This window comes from Rhinolophus hipposideros (assembly GCF_964194185.1).
Source record: "Rhinolophus hipposideros genome assembly, chromosome: 3".
NCBI lineage: Eukaryota > Metazoa > Chordata > Mammalia > Chiroptera > Rhinolophidae > Rhinolophus > Rhinolophus hipposideros.
The window spans coordinates 101,405,905-101,422,249 of record NC_138049.1 but is presented as its reverse complement, the minus strand read 5'-3'; the positions used below and the strand labels follow the sequence as shown (position 1 = coordinate 101,422,249).

General features: G+C 49.4%; 1 long non-coding RNA gene and 1 pseudogene across 2 annotated transcripts in view; both read left to right on the top strand.

The window, feature by feature from the left end:
* Window positions 1-435: 435 nt before the first annotated feature.
* On the top strand, window positions 436-13,194 carry LOC308495063. The gene is made up of 4 exons (XR_013992970.1): window positions 436-683; window positions 9,093-9,298; window positions 11,751-11,838; window positions 12,888-13,194. It is a non-coding gene; the product is annotated as an uncharacterized lncRNA (long non-coding RNA).
* Window positions 13,195-15,672: 2,478 nt separating this feature from the next.
* The window catches only part of LOC308494574 (large ribosomal subunit protein uL10-like), a 36,830-nt pseudogene continuing 36,157 nt past the window's right edge, over window positions 15,673-16,345 (top strand). The window contains exon 1 of the transcript in view: window positions 15,673-15,716. The product of the transcript in view is annotated as a large ribosomal subunit protein uL10-like (transcript). The remainder of the gene's footprint in view (window positions 15,717-16,345) is intronic.

Sequence of the window (16,345 nt, the reverse complement as noted above, 5' to 3'; positions counted from 1 at the left end):
GGGGCCCTGCGGTAGGGTAATAAGTTGTTGCTGGAAAGAACTGTGAAAGCACGCCTTGGAGGCAGCAGAGTTTGTCTCTTCTGGAGAGCCTGAGTCTGCTACCAGCTTCCAGCTAACACAAGGAAACCATGGGTTTAGGCAAGGGTCCTTTGTTCCAGCAGTGACAGCTTCACCTCCAGGATACTAACCCTCCCTAAGGCCATTGCTACTGGGATTTATGCTCCTTCTGTCTCCTCCTCTGTAGTTTTGTACCATCCAAGTTGGAGACGACTCTGAGCTGAAGCTGAGGGAGGGCCATCTGCCGCTGTCCATCCCGGTCGCCTCTATGCCTCATCTGTGTGTGGGGGAGGGGCGGCTGAGCCTGACTCACATTGAGACAGGCCCCCTTACCCCAGCTACGCTTCATCCTAGCTTCAGCCGACAGAGGGTCTTATCTGCTCCAGCCGCCCTCCGCGCCTTCTCCCAGGAGTTTTGCCTTGCCCTTTCCAGAACAATAGCCTGCCTCACCGTCTCTTCATGCTGTACCAGCTGGTTCGGAGAGGAGCTGGGGTCGGGAAGACCCTGAGGACTGGGGAAGGAGGAGGCGGGGGTGGTGAGAGAGAAACGATTTAAAACTGGGCAAGAGGGACAAGCCGACGGAGTGACAGAGAAAAGGAACAAACTGACTCGGGTAGCTCTGAAAGGTAGGGGGCTTCAATGACTTGTTCCGATTGTGGGGAAAGCAGCCCAGCAAGAAGCCTTTCTCCTGCCCTTCCTTGGGGAGCAGTTTTCAACCGGGGGCATTATTTATGAAGGGAAGGAGAGGGGGGCGGGGGGAGGAAGTCACGTGGGCTCGGGCGTCATGGAAACAAACTCCGATGCTGGACCCGCCGCGGTCCCCAGCCCCTCCCCGCCCCTCCGCGGGGGTACCCGGCCGTGGGCGCCCCCGTGCGGCCACTAGCAGCGCAGCACCCCGCCGCCGGGCTGCACACAGGGGCCTGGAAGGCCAGCCCAGGGCGCAGGGAGGCCAAGGGAAGAGAGGGAGAGCGCCCTGATCAATGGGCCCGCCCATCTTTTCATCATCTCTCGACACATTCATCACCCGTCCAAGCGTCCAGGCTTCTTCAGCTCACCCCCTCTGTCCTGCGACCTACCATGGCTGTCTGGGAAATGGCAGTGGCTGTCAGTGGAAGGTGCTGGGTGTCCATTTGTTGCCTGTTGTTTTTTTTTTCCCCTGTGCCCAGGAGTCCCTCTCTGCATATATCCCTCTGTGCTGTCTCCGGGGTGCCAGTCCTGCCCCTTATGTCCCTGCCTATCTAGTATCAATGCATCTGTCACAGATCCTGCGTCAGTCCTTCCAGCTGACCCTGTGTCTGAGAAACTGTCTCCCTCCATCAATCTATATGTATCTACACACCTATTACTAGGGCTGCAGCCTATACATCACGAGGGCCCCATTATCCATCATTTATCTGCATATGTATCATTCATGCTTCCAGCCATCTATTATCCATCACCTCTCTTGCCGCCTCTTTGATGTCCTGCACTCTGCCATTGGGGGTTAACACTGTCAGGCCTGCTTTCCCCAGATCCAGAGAACAAAGACACCAAAGGGACCTGGAGGGAACAGAGAGGCCACTGGGGGGTAGTTAAAAGAGCTGGGGTCTCAGAGTGTAGAGGAGAATGAAAAGACCTGGACATGTGTCAGATGAGGGAATTCCATTCATTGTCTGGCTGTCCCTCTCTCCGAACTCCTGAAAGATAAAGAAGATGTGGGTTTGATTTGCTGCAGAGCTCTAGGCTAGACACAGGTGGTACTTGTTGACTGAAAAGGTGGCGCTCTCTGGAGGAAAGGCTACCTGTGAAGGCAGTGTCTCTATGGAGAAGGTCCAGACAGGACCTTGGCGAGTCATGGGGTTGGGTAGAGATGGAGCTGTGACTGAGGCCCAGAGAATCCCCACCAATACACACACACACACACACACACACACACACACACACACACACACACACACACACACACATTCTCTCTCGCTCTTCTAGAATTACAGGATTTCATAGTCAGAGATGCTTTCCTTTGGCTGAGAAACTGTTACTTAACCACGCAGCACAAATTCCTGTGGGGCTGGCGTCTCACATTGGTTTTTATAAGCATCACTCCTCATGTTGTTGATAATATTGCATCTTTTCCCCCGAGTCTGGTTTCCTGGAGGAACTGGTAGACTGCGCCTCCTTTGTGCCTGTGGTTTTCACACATCCCGTTTCCTCAGTGTAAGGCTCTCTTTACCACCCCCTGTCTCCCTGTGCCCCCTCACGCACATACCAAAGCTGCAGAAAAGGAGGCTGGAGGGCCCTGTGGACACCCTGGGCAGGGTTCCGTCATCGTCATTTCTGTATGCCCAGTTCTTAACATCTGGTAGGAAAGAGGCCTCCTATAAAGTTGGTTATAGGAATGAAACTTCACCCACAATTCTGCCCTCTCCAGAAGAGAACAGATGGCGGTCAGGTGGCTCCCTCAGTGCCATCTAACTAGCAGATCACTTCTCTAGGCTCGGACCTTCTGAGGTGGTCAGGAACACTCTGTGAATGCGGGTGGGAGACAGTGTTACTTCTGCAATCTTCCTCAGGGGTTCTTGGCAGGGAGATAGATACCTCGGGGCTGGGTTTCCAGGGGAGGCTGGTGTGAGGGCCAGGTATTCTGTGGACCGTTTCTCAGCACAACTTCAAACAAGGAGGAGAACACACCCATTCTTTTTACTGAGCAGGAAACCAAACAACTCCATTTCCTAAGTTGCTTTGGTTTGTAGGGTTGTTGGCTTCGAGTTGGCCAGGAGTGGCGGGCCTGAGGACAGGGAGGCGGGGGATGGCCCCCCGAAGGCCTCCCTCCTCACAGCTCCAAGGGTTAAAAAGCATTTAGCAGCAGCACATAATAAAAGCAAATGTAAGAGAAAGAATATCCTAAGGATTTAATAAACTGCAAACAAAATTATCACGATTCTCTTCCTAGCCAGTTGAGTTTTCAGTGATTAAGAAAATACAATTTCCTATAATTAAATCTTAACAAGAAATGTTATTAAAAACACTCTGTCCCAGCTCCTGTAATAATTGCATGCTCCCTTAGAACAGTAAACAGAATTAGACTTTGCAGCGTACATGCTAATCCATGTGTCATTTTGATCAAATTTGTACTAATAACCTGTCTTCTCATTCGGAGATAGGGAAGGAAGGCCAGAGGGAGCCAGGCCTGGAGGATAAGTGTGAACCCTGGTCAAGGAGTGGGAAGTCGGGAGTATTGGGTTTGGCTCCCATGATGATAAGTGTTACATTTTTTGAGCACACATTGCGTGCCTCACTCTGTGCTAAGCGCATTACACGTATAATTTTACCCCCTCTTCACAGAACCTGGAACCGTGGTTGCCCTGCTTTACAGACAAGGAGATTCAGGGAGGTTTAGTAACTTGCCCAAGGTTACTCAGAACTGGATTAGAAGCCTTGGAGGCCAGACCCAAAGCCGTGCACACATTTCCCATGCACCTGAACACACCTCCACAGCCCTGCCCTTATGGTAATACAGCCCTGGAGTGTGGCTCGGGCTCTCCTGGGACCTGTGCTGTACTGTCCATGTCCAGTAAGAACGTTATCTGTCCATGAGAACCAGACTGGCCTGAGTCTGCAGAGGACTGATGGTAGGTAGCAGGAAGGAAGAACTTCCTCACCCTGGCATGTGTAGGCCATGGGAGCAAGGAAGACCATGGCATCTGCTTCGAGGAGTTTCTTTTCCCTTTGAGAGAGCCAAGGGGTAAGAGAAGACCTTGTCGAGGGCCTGGGTGTGAGGGCAGAGGGCTGGTGTTTGTATGTGTAGGGTGCCAGCTCGGCTGATGGCCCTCAGAACATTCTAGCTTAGAACATTCTAGCACGTTAAGAGGGATCTGAGTTGGGTGTGCAGCCACGAGGCAAAAACCGCTTCTCCTGAATGTGCATGTGTGTATGTGAGTGTGTGTATGTGTGAGTGCATGGGCAATGTGTGCCTGTGTGGGGGCAAGTGTGTGAATGTGTATGTGAGTATATTTTGAGTGCGTGGATGTATGTGGAGGTGATTGTGTGAACATGTGCATGAGTGTGTAAGTGTGTAGTATGGCTGTATGCAAAGGTACATGGGAGTGTGTGAGTGTGTGTCATTGTAGGAACTGAGTGAGTGGATGTGTGTGAAGGAGTGAGTGTGAGTACATGCATGTGTGTGATGTGTTTGTGTGAGTGTGCAAACTTGTGTAGCAGAGTGTATGTGTATCTGTGAGCATGTGCGGGTGCGTGCACGCACATGCATACACACACACACACACACACACACACACACACACACACACACACACACACGGCGCAGGTGCACCCACACAAGCCCTTGGAGCCCGTCCCTGGTGGAGGGGGATGGAGCCAGCCCAGCGCAGGGGCCCTGGCTCTTGTCCAATTATAGCGTCCCCGTCCCTGCGGCTTCATTCCCGGAGGAAGACAAGCCTGAAATTTATACTCAGCTTCCATGCTCACGCACGCACGCACACAAGCACCAGTGCCTCCATCTCTCACTCCCTGTCCACTAATTAGCTCTCCTAATTAAGTTCCTGCTGGGATGAAAGGGGAGGGCCTTCGCTTTCCCCAGTTCCCTGGGGACCAGGTCACGCTGACCTGGAAGGCTCCACTTGCATTCCTATCCCTCAGCCCTTGCTCCTGCTTGGAGGAGCCTGGATCCAGGGAAGAGGGTGAGAAGGAAGGGTCCCGTGTGTAGGACCCTGTTCAGCAAACACAACCCGCCTGCTCCATGCCCAGCACTGTGCTAGGCGTTGTTGGGGAGAAAGCGGGCATGACAAAGAACAAGACAAATGGACTTCCCTAGTTTTGAGTCTCCTTTTCCCAGTCACTCTGGCTTTGAACTTTGGTCTCATTCTCCATCCTGTCCCTCCTGCTTCTCCCATCTTACCTCTCTTGCTTCCTTGCAGAGAGTTCTGCTTTGCTTGATGGCCGATGCCTTGGGCCCTGAGTCCTAGCTCATTCTTAGCTCATTCCTCTGTCCTCCTTCCTGTTTATGGAAATTTTAAACCAATTGGTGTCTCCTCCAGGGTGCTTTCCTGACTTCAGCGCCGTGTCCCTTCTCTGCACACCTGCTGAACTCTCACCTGCTGGGGACTTGGCATATACTGTTTGCTATGACTGTTTCCCTTTTTAGAGGCGTGTCCTGCCTCCCTAATTAGAATTGAAATCAGGGGCTGCATCTTGTGTCTCTTCTCACAGAGCCCAGCAGCATGTGCAGCACACAGTGGCTGCTCTAAGAATTTCTGTGCAGTAGCAGGAAAAGGAGAAGGATGGAGGAGGCGGGGTTCCTTCTTATTGTTCTCACCCCTGGGAAGCTCTGTGAGATGGAGAACCCTGAGCCTCTGAATCTCAGAGTGTATGGGCCTTAGATGTCTAGTTTAACTTCTCCCTACAAACAGAACCTGGGATGGGAATTCTTTGTGGATGACTTATTGTGGGAGTAAGAGAGAAGGGACCAGCTAGGCCAGAAGAAATAGCCAGGGTGGGTGAGGCCTGACCCACAGGAGACTCTGGAACATGAACAGCACCACAGAGCTGGCCCCTGGGGGCAAGGGGCTGACTGCTTATTACACCCCATCCACCCAATCAGGCAGTTATTGGCAGTGAGGAGCCCAGGGTGGGGAGGTGGGAACCTCCCAGACATCTGGGGAGTTTGGCTCTGTTCTCCAGAAAAGGGGGCAGCTGTGAGCCCTTACCAGCTGGGGCTGGATGTAGGGGCCTGACAGAGGGGGCTGGGAGGGCACCAATAGCCTATACTACACCCCCCAGAATGCCCTTCTTACTAGTAATGGTTTCTGAGCCTGCGCCAGAGGTGTGGACATGGGGGACACTCTTCCCCAGTTGTCAGTTGACGGGGGCATAGTACAAAGGTAGCATTCAGGAGAGTTTTGATTTCAAGTTTGCACTGAATGACCCTCTTTCAAATGCATAAACACACCCTGGTTTCATTATGCATTTATTCACATCTGGGTAAATTCTATCCCATTATGTTGCCCCAGCTTCATCTGCCCTCACCTGACCTCTGCACCGACCCTTATAAGGGACACTGCCTCTGTCCCCAGCCCCCTGCTGCTCTTGTGCTGTCTGTATCCACAATCTCACTGTTTACCCCATCCCAGCCTCAACCACAGTAGGGCTTTGCCCTGAAACAGGCTGAGAGGGGCTGGAGAAGCTAAGGTTTGGGGGAGGGGATGCCACAAACAGGCAGAGGAATGCGTGTGTGACAGGAGGGCAGAGCAGATAGAAGCAGTGCCTGGCCAGAGAGAGGAGACCCTGTGGTGCGGAGAGATTGGCTAGGAGGAGGTTTGGCCCATCGGGAACCTCAGCTGCTTCCAGTGTCCTGAGCACAGCTGTGATGCTTCCCCTGGGTTCCTGTGCTATGCCTGGGGCTTCCTGGGGGAAAGTAAAAATACCTGAGGCTGATATGGCCAATTACCTACATGACATCATCCCTCCATCTTCCTTAGACTGTAGAACCTGATTTTGTTGGGGTGGGGGCAACATGCTCAAGGAAGTGGATCCAGTTTGGCACCAGGAGATGAAAACATGGTTGATCTAAGCCAACAAAGGCTATCCTGTCCACCCTGCCCACCGTGATTGGTTCAAGGGTGTAACCCAGTCTGGCCAATGAAATTCAGGAGGAAGACTGCTCGGGGCAGGGAGGCTTTTGTGAATGACTACTCCTTGATTAAAGAAGATAGGTAAAGAAGTGTGCCCCTTCTTCCTGTCTTGAATGCTGGAAATTGTGGAAGCCATCTTGTGACTGTGAGGCAACAAGCTTAAGGATAAGAAGTCAACTATTTGAGGGTGGTGAGGTGAAAAGATGAAGAAAGACTGGCTCCCCCGTGACATCACTGAGCCACTGAATCAAACTGGGACTGCCTACATACACACATGTATGTAATACAATCAAATATCTTTATTGCTTAGGCCTCGTGTGTGTGTGTGTTCTGTGCCAGATATTTTTCTGCCTGTCTAGACACATTCTAGATCACCTCCTCCTCCTCCTCTTTGCTTCAGGAGGCTTCTGATTGTGTCTGTACAACAGGGAGCCCTGGCAAGAGACCAGAAAGGGGGAGGATAGTGACAATGGGGTTATTTACTCTCCTGGCTCTCTACCTGCAAGGTCACCTTGGGTTGGCTAAAGGTTACTGCTCTTGTCAAGGTGGCCTGTTCTCCATGACTCTCTCTTCTCTGGGTGCCCATAACCTTTCCCTCTCCTTATCCCTTTGAGCTTTGGGGTGGTGACCACTCTGAGTTTCTCCACTTTCCATGTGGTCTCCCTACATCTCGCCCATACCTTTGTAATTAATCCATTTGTATATAAGCCCTCCTTGAATTATCCTAACTTGAGTGCGCTACCTACTTCCTGTTGATATCTTGACTAACACACAGTTCTTGTAGCCACATGAATTCTTAACTGATATGACTCTTGAGCTAACTTGAGTGAGCCTCTTAATCATTAGATCCTAGGAGCTGTCTCTACAACAGCTGGCCCTCCAGGATCCACCTGAGCCCCTCTTGTGATGGCTGTTGTCATGCAGGGTCTCAGCTCCCACTCCCCGCCCAAGAACGCAGGACACGGTAAGGCCAAAAAGGAACACCCATGGAGCCATAAGTAGGGGAGTCAAACCAATATATTCTCGCTGGCGTCTGGGCTGGAGACACAGGAAGCAGGATCTACATAATCTGCCTAATAGCAGTCCGCACTTGCCAGCCACCATCTTCTTGCTAGCCCCCATTCCCTTCTGCTAGCGTAGCCACAACCGTTATATTAGTGGCCAATGGCTTACGGGTTACAGCTGACAGCCAACTAGCCACAGCTGCTGGCATCTGATCACAGTTGATGGCCATTTACTACCCGAGCCAGCACCTTTCTATGTGAGGCCGAGAGCCTGGAAACTGTTTTTTGGGGTTTTGTCCCCACACTCCACCCCTACAGGGTCTCGCCTCACAATCTACGCGACAAGCGTCTTCTGCGAGGGTCCCTGTGCAAGGAGCCTGGAGGTGAATGCACTATCCTGAACACAGCCAGGCTCTCTGAGCACAGCCAGGGTTTCTCAGGGCACCACCAGTACTTCTGGGCACAGCCAGACATCCTGGGATTCTTAGGGTACCACTGGTCTCCCTGGGCACAGCCAGGGTTTCTCAGGGGACCACCACAGTACTTCTGGGCACAGCCAGACTTCCTGGGCTTCTTAGGGTACCACCTGTTTCCCCGGGCACAGCCAGCTTTTCTCAGGGCACCACCACAGTACTTCTGGTCACAGCCAGACTTCCTGGGCTTCTTAGGGTACCACCTGTCTCCCCGGGCACAGCCAGGTTTTCTCAGGGCACTGCCACTCTCTCTGGACACAGCCAGACTTCCTGGACACAGCCAGGGCCTCTCAGGGCACTGCCACTCTCTCTGGACACAGCCAGGGCCTCAGGGCACTGCCACTCTCTGGACACAGCCAGACTTCCTGGACACAGCCAGGGCCTCAGGGCACTGCCACTCTCTGGACACAGCCAGACTTCCTGGACACAGCCAGGGCCTCAGGGCACTGCCACTCTCTGGACACAGCCAGACTTCCTGGACACAGCCAGGGCCTCAGGGCACTGCCACTCTCTCTCTGGGCTTCTCGGGGTACTGTGCTGGAACAACAGCGGCTCACATCAAGGTGCTTACATATTATCAATGGCGGCCAGTCAAGACACAAAAGCAAACATCAAACCAGTCCCACTACATGGTGGTTTGTTCCCAAACAGTCAAGCGTCCATTAAATTAGGGATAGAAGGCAATTCCCCATAGTCCATAGTCATTCGCCAGGGCTGTCCTGGGGGTGAGGGAAGACCTTGACCTCACCCTCATCTCCCATGGAGGACTCAGCAAGCGTTTCCTCCTGGGACTAAAAGTCCTGCATCCGGGCTGCCTCAGCAAGCAGTTCCCAGCCCACAGGGCGGCAACAACCTTCGCTTTCTCCGCTTTCTCCACTTTCTCCGGCCTCTGCTGGTTGGGGAACCATCCACATCTTTCCACCCCTCCACAGGAATCGAGCTCTCCGGCAGCTGCTCCTCCTGGTCTTCCTCAGACTGAGCTTTCATACGCACAAACTGCTCCACTGCCCTTCGGAAAGCTTTGGCCAGCACTGTATCCTGCCGACTACGCCATGTGTCACGCAGGGGACCCTGCTCGCTGCGCCATTTGTCATGCAGGGTCTCAGCTCCCACTCCCCGCCCAAGAACGCAGGACACGGTAAGGCCAAAAAGGAACACCCATGGAGCCATAAGTAGGGGAGTCAAACCAATATATTCTCGCTGGCGTCTGGGCTGGAGACACAGGAAGCAGGATCTACATAATCTGCCTAATAGCAGTCCGCACTTGCCAGCCACCATCTTCTTGCTAGCCCCCATTCCCTTCTGCTAGCGTAGCCACAACCGTTATATTAGTGGCCAATGGCTTACGGGTTACAGCTGACAGCCAACTAGCCACAGCTGCTGGCATCTGATCACAGTTGATGGCCATTTACTACCCGAGCCAGCACCTTTCTATGTGAGGCCGAGAGCCTGGAAACTGTTTTTTGGGGTTTTGTCCCCACAGCTGTTCATCAGTGTTGTCAGGGCAGCACCCACTTGAAGCTAGACAGACTTGGATATGAATGCTGTCCTAGCTGTTTTTTAGTTGTGAATCTCTCTCTCTCTCTCTCTCTCTCTCTCTCTCTCTCTCTCTCTCTCTCTCTCTCTCTCTCTCTGGGCAAGATACACATCTTGCAGAATTGCTGTACGGTTTGGAGATACTGTTTATAAAATACATATCTAGAAACAAAGGAGTTTTTCAATGTATCAATATATGTTTCAAAATATTAATGGAAAGGTCTTTAGATATACCGTGAAGTTTTTAAATCACAAATGTTTGGCACTCAGTAAAAAAAAGTACTAGGCATGCCAAGAGACGGGACCAGATCACCTAAGTCAGGGGAAAAAACAGACAATAGAAACAGATCCGCAAGTGATCCAGAGGTAAGGACTTTAAATAGCTATGATTACCATGTTCAAGAAACCAGATGATAAAACAATTACAAAATAGAATATTTCATCAGATAATAGAACTTATAAAAAAGAATCAAATGAAAATTATGGATCTTAAAAATAAAATAACTGAAATTAAGAACTCGATATATGGGTTTAACATCAGACTAGACACAATAGAAAAGAAGATTGTAACAGGTCAATAGAAAATATCCAGACTGAGGCAAAGACATAGCCCCGTGTATTATATGTTACCTTTTGTACAAAGAGGGGGGTTAATTTCCATATGGAAGCTTTGTCCCCATATGCATGGGGACAAGAGGTGAAGAGGGGGACTTGGAATAGGAAAAAGACTTTTCACTGTAAACGTTTCTGTATTGTTTTGCGAATGTAGAATCTATTCAAAATAAGCAAATAAAAATAAGTGTCTTTCACTTATTTTTCAATAAACTATGGCTAGTATAATTTCTTTTTGAGATGGTCTATTTTGATAACTAGTTTAGTTCCTTATGTTAAGCCCAAACCTACTTTTCTATTACTTACATGCATGATCCTTGCTCATCCCTAAAAAATGGTGTAGTGCAAGTCTACTCAACTTTTTTTTTTTAAAGAAGCAAATACCTGTAATTATAAATTGCTGTTCTCATATTTTATTTTATTTTTTTTAATTGGGGAAGGACTTTATTGGGGAACAGTGTGTACTTCCAGGACTTTTTCCAGGTCAAGTTGTTGTCCTTTTAACCTTAGTTGTGGAGGGTGCAGTTCAGCTCCAGGTCCAGTTGCCATTGTTAGTTGCATGGGAGTCTGCACCCACCATCCCTTGCAGGAGTCGAACTGGCAACCTTGTGGTTGAGGGGAAGCGCTCCAACCAACTGAGCCATCTGGGAGCTCAGCAGCAGCTCAACTCAAGTTGCCATGTTCAATCTTAGTTGCAGGGGGCAGAGTCCACCATCCCTTGTGGGAGTCGAGGACTCAAACCAGCAACATTGTGGTTGAGAGTCCGCTGGCCTACGTGGGAATCGAACCATCAGCTTTCGGCGTTAGGAGCACGGAGCTCCAACTGCCTGAGCCACCAGGCTGGCCCCCAAGTCTACTCTACTTTTCATGTGACAGCTATATGGCTCTAAGCTATATCTTATACGCCCCAGTTAAATACTCTCAGATATTTTTGTTGTTCTCATTTCACATGGTTTTTTAGCTCTTCATTTCTGGTCTCTTTCTTCTGGACTGGTTATTATTTGCCGGTGTACATCTTATATGATGCTTAGAAGAGAACACAGTAAGTAAGCTGGGTTCTTACCACATTGGGACTATAATTTCCTTTGACTCACCGGTTTTCTTTCTTTTAATATAACCTAAGATTGAGTGAGCTTTTATGGCTATCACATCAAATGGTTAGCAACTTATGGCCAACTGAAATCAGGTCTTTTTCACACAAACTTCTCTTGAACATCCCACCTTCTTCTGAATTTATGCAGATATTATATTAAACATTAGATTACTTTTTTCCTAATCTTTTTCATCCTTATACATTTCAGCGTCTCAAGGTCTTTTCAAAACTGGATTCTGGTAGCACTCAATCCTGAGCAGGTTGGACAAGCACCTTAAACAAGATAGTCTTTCCTAGTGATCTGATGAACAAACACTGTGATTTTTTTTTTTTTTATTGTGTCCCACAGCCTCTTTCAGATTTATTCGATGGGGGTTATCTTCCTCTGACACAAAGGAAAACACCAGCAGGCTCATGATTTTTCTGCTCTCTCTTAGGTAAGTGATGGTTCTGCAGTCACGTTTTTGGGTGACATCTTTATTGAGATATAATTCATGCATCGTAAAATTCACCCTTTTAAAGTGTACAATTCAGTGGTTTTTAGTATATTCAAAGCATTGTGCAGCCATCACCAAAATCATTTTTAGAACATTTTCATCACCCCCTCCCCTCAAAAAATTTCTCTGAACCCATTAGCAGTCACTTCTCATTCCCCTTCCTCACCCCATCCCCAGCCCTAGGCAACTATTAATCTACTTTCTGTCTTTATGGATTTGCCTGCTCTGGACATTTCATATAAATGGAATGCTGCAATATGTTGGCTTTTGTGATGGTTTCTTTCATTTAGCACGTTTCCAAGACTCATCCATGTTGTAGCATGGAGCAGTATTTCATTCCTTTTTATGGCTGAATAACATTCCATTGTATGGATGTACCACATTTTTTTATCCATTCATCAGTGATGGACATTTGGGTTTTTCCACTTTGGGGCCATTATGAATAATGATGCTATGAACATTCATGGACAGGTTTTTGTGTGGACATATGTTTTCACTTCTCTTGGGAATTTACCTAGGAGTAAAATTGCTGGGTCAAATGGTAACTCTAATTTTTTGAAGAGCTTCCAGACTTTTGAAAGAAGCCGCACAATTTTACATTCATGTCACCAACGTATGAGGGTTCCAATTTCTCCACATCCTCCTCATCATTTGGTTTTATCTGTGTCTTTGATTATAGCCATCCTAGTGGGTATAAGATGGGGTCTACAGCATAGCAAGAGTTCTCTCCAACATAATCCCTTCACCACATCTTTTCTACTAGCTGTTCTCTTTATATGTCCTTGCCTTGGTACTACAAGTTATGAAACTGGTTCTTGACCATTTCCTTGGCAAATTCTATATATAAGATCTGACTCTGGAATTTCACCTGTATTATATGTTGGTGACTCCACTGAAAACTCAGTTTTAATATTTTGGTACATATGCAGTGCCCAACACATGGCAGGTACTTTATAATGGTCTCTTCTCTCCCCTTTGTTTTCCTCCAGCTACTGATAAAAACAGTACACAGAATACAGAACTACACAGAATCAGAACAGCTTTGTGTGGCCCACACTTCTGCACATTTCAGGTTGTATTGGAGACTTTGCCACAGGCAGGAATGCTGACGCTCTGGAATTGACCACATGTATCCAGTTTATAATGGATGTCCCTGTGGTGACAAAATAAAACAGAATGGCATCAGGGGTGCAGTTCTGGCTACACTGCTAACTCACCGTGGGTCCCCAAGAAAGCCAATTTTCCTCTCTATGCTGCTATTGTCATGTTTTCAAAATAGAGGGGTGGTTGGATCTGATGAGTGATAAAATTTTAGCTCTAAAATATAATCCAGTATATTTATACTCTAAAAGAAATAAAGATGAACTTGACCCTCTGCTTTTGGGGAGTGATTGGGCTTACAAGAAAGCCTGGACACAGATATAGGGCAAGAGTGGGGTTGTGGGGACAGGGCTGCAGACGAAATGTCAGAGGGTGTGGGAGGAGCAGACATGGGGTCAGCCTGGGAGCCATCCAGCACTTGGGAGGGAGCTAGATGCTGGTGGAGGAAGCTCTTCAGATCCTGCAGTCATAAGTCCTCCTTGACCTCAGCTCCTCCACGGCTTCTAGAGCTCCTGGGCCTCACCACTGTCCACTGTTGGTGCCATCATGTCACCCAAAGGCATGCTGGCCCCTCCCCCAGGAATGGTTTTTACAGTCTGGAGTTGGTTGCCCACGTTTTCTTGCCTGGGGGTACCACTTAGCTGCCAGTAAACTGTGGGAACCCTTGGGAAGAAAGAGAGAGAGAGAGAGAGAGAGAGAGAGAGAGAGAGAGAGAGGAGAGAGAGGTGCTTCTTCAACTTCATCCCAGAGAGTCTTATTCACCCTGGACCTCACCCTATTGTCCTCTGGGAGATGCCCAATGGCCTAAGGATACCCCTCCTTTAGGTCCCCCGTACTCCCTGAAGAAGTGACAAGTTTCTAAATCATCACACTCAAGGCTATGCATTCTCTGCGCAGCTGCTGGGGAGAAATCTTGGAGCCCGAACTGTATCCAGATAGGCAAGCAGGGTCATAAACAGACCACAATGGGAGACTGAGAGGAACTAATGCTTTTTTCTGTAACTATTATGCGCTGCCATTGCACAAGGTGCTTCTCATACTTTATCTCATTTACTCCTCACAGCATCTTCAGAGAAAGCTGTAATTCACATCATTTCTCCAGTGGGAGAAATTGGGCGCAGAGGGCTCAGGATTTTCCCAGAGGTCTCACACTAGGTCAGGGGCTGAACTCAGATTTAAAACTGGGTCTCTAAGCTTGGGGTCTTTCTCCTACACTTCACAGATTCACAAGTCTATCCCAGGTTAGCACAGAAGTCCATGTCTTAAGTTGGTTTCCTCCAGAAGCTGACACTGCTATAAGGACTCATGCACAGGCAGTACATTACAGGAATGTTCCCTTGAGAATCTGACAAGAGAGGAGGTGAAGCAGCATAGGAAAGAAGAAGAGGCCAATCCCAAGGAGATTTCAGACAAGAGCCTAACCTCAGTCTGATCCCACAAAGAACTCTGGAGTGTAAATCCCACCGTAGCATTGGTGCTGTTTCAAAGCAAGGTTGTTGGTCTTTTTACTCTCCCCTCAGTCCTTGGCTATGGGCCGCCTGGATGTGTGTGGAGGGGAAGGAATTGCAAACTCCTACAGGTGGAGCTCTCCTTACAGGTGAGGTGGCTCCAACAGCCCAAGGGAAACTGCTGGAAACCATCACCGAGACCGACATTAGCTGTAAAGCACACGAGAGTTGGGGATGAACACACAGACCAGTTAAAGGGATCGGAGGAGATCATGGCGGGCCCCACAGTGTCTGCCACACTTAGCTTTACCCAGCATGGAAGGGCAGGAGCACTGGACTGTCAGTCCGGAGGTGCTTGGTCTAGTCCTGGGTCCTGCCATTAATTTTCTTTGTGTGACTCAGGGACACTGTCCCCCTCTCTGGGCGTTTGTTTCTTCATCTGTGAAATGAAGGGCTGGACTAGATTCATTCATTCAACAAATGTGCCTTGTGAACCTACTGTGTGCCTGGTATCATCTGGGCACTGGGGAGACGTCAGTGAACAAAATAGACAAAGAGCCCTGACGGTGACATCGGATGAAAAACTGAGGGAGGCAAGGGAGCAAGCTCTGCAGACATCTGGGGGAAGAGCATCCAGGCAGGGGAAACAGCTGGTGCAAAGGCCCTGAGGTAAGAGAGTGCCATGTGTCTGAGGAGCCATCAGGGAGTCCAGGAAAGCTGGAGTGGAGTGAAGGAGAGGAAGAGTGGTGGAATGTAAAGTCAGAGAGGTAATGAGGGGCCAGGCTGTAGAGCTTGTAGGTCATTGTGATGCTTTACACTTTTACTCAGAGAGAGATGAGCAGTGCTTCTGACTAGAGGAGAGACATAACCTAAGTTTTTAAAGAATATCTCTAGCAGCTGTGTTGAGAATAGGAGGTCGTGGGAAGAAGCAGAAAGACCAATGAGGGGTTCTGCGGTCCTCTAGGGCAGAGGTGATGGGGCTGGACCGGGGTGGGGACAGCAAGGGAGATGTGATAAGTGGCTAGATTCTGGATAGATGTTGAAAGTAGAGCCTCTGGGATTTGCTGATGGATTGATGGGGGTGCAAAACCAGAGTAGAGTCAAGGACGATTCCCTAGTTTTCGTTCTGAGCATTGAGAAGGATGCCGTTGCCATTTACTGAGTAGGGAAAGACTCTGGGCGTGAGAGGTTTGTAGGGGAAGATGAGAGGCTCAGTTTTGGACACATGGAGTTTGAAATGTCCACTCGACATCCTAGTGAAGATGTCAAGTAGGCAGACACACGTATGAGCCTGGAGTTCAAGAGGGAGGTCTGAGAGGTGGTAATAAATTTGAGTCACTGACACACAGATGGCATTTTTAGCAGGAGACTGCTGGGATCACCGAGGGAGAGAGCACATAGTGTGAAGAAAAGCCCAGCACTGGAATGTTCGGAGGTCTAGGAGATGGAAGGAGGGGTGTAGGATGCTGAGAAGGGTCATTTGGGAAGGGGGGGGAGAAAAGCTGAGAGAACGGAGTGATACCTGTTGGGCCCCTGCAGTTCTGACCTTCACTTTCTAATTGCCTGTGGGCCTCTCCCCACCTCTGGCAGGGCTCCTGATCTGGCCTCCAGGAGTCAGGTCAGAGCTGCCCCTCTAAATCCTAGCTGGTACCTGAGACCCTTTGGGCTGGCATTAGCTCCACCATGGGGGAGCACTATGGCTGCCATTTAAGAAGTAGGGGAGAGCCCCATCCCTTCCTCTCACCCACCCCTAAAATGGCATCATCCCCACCCCTCACCTAAAGTCCGAGGCATACGCCCTAGTTCTCTCGTCCCTTAGGCCGCATCCTCCATCTCCTTGACCCTTAGGACCCCCCCTCCAAAAAGCACACTCACTCACACACGCACGCTCACGCTCA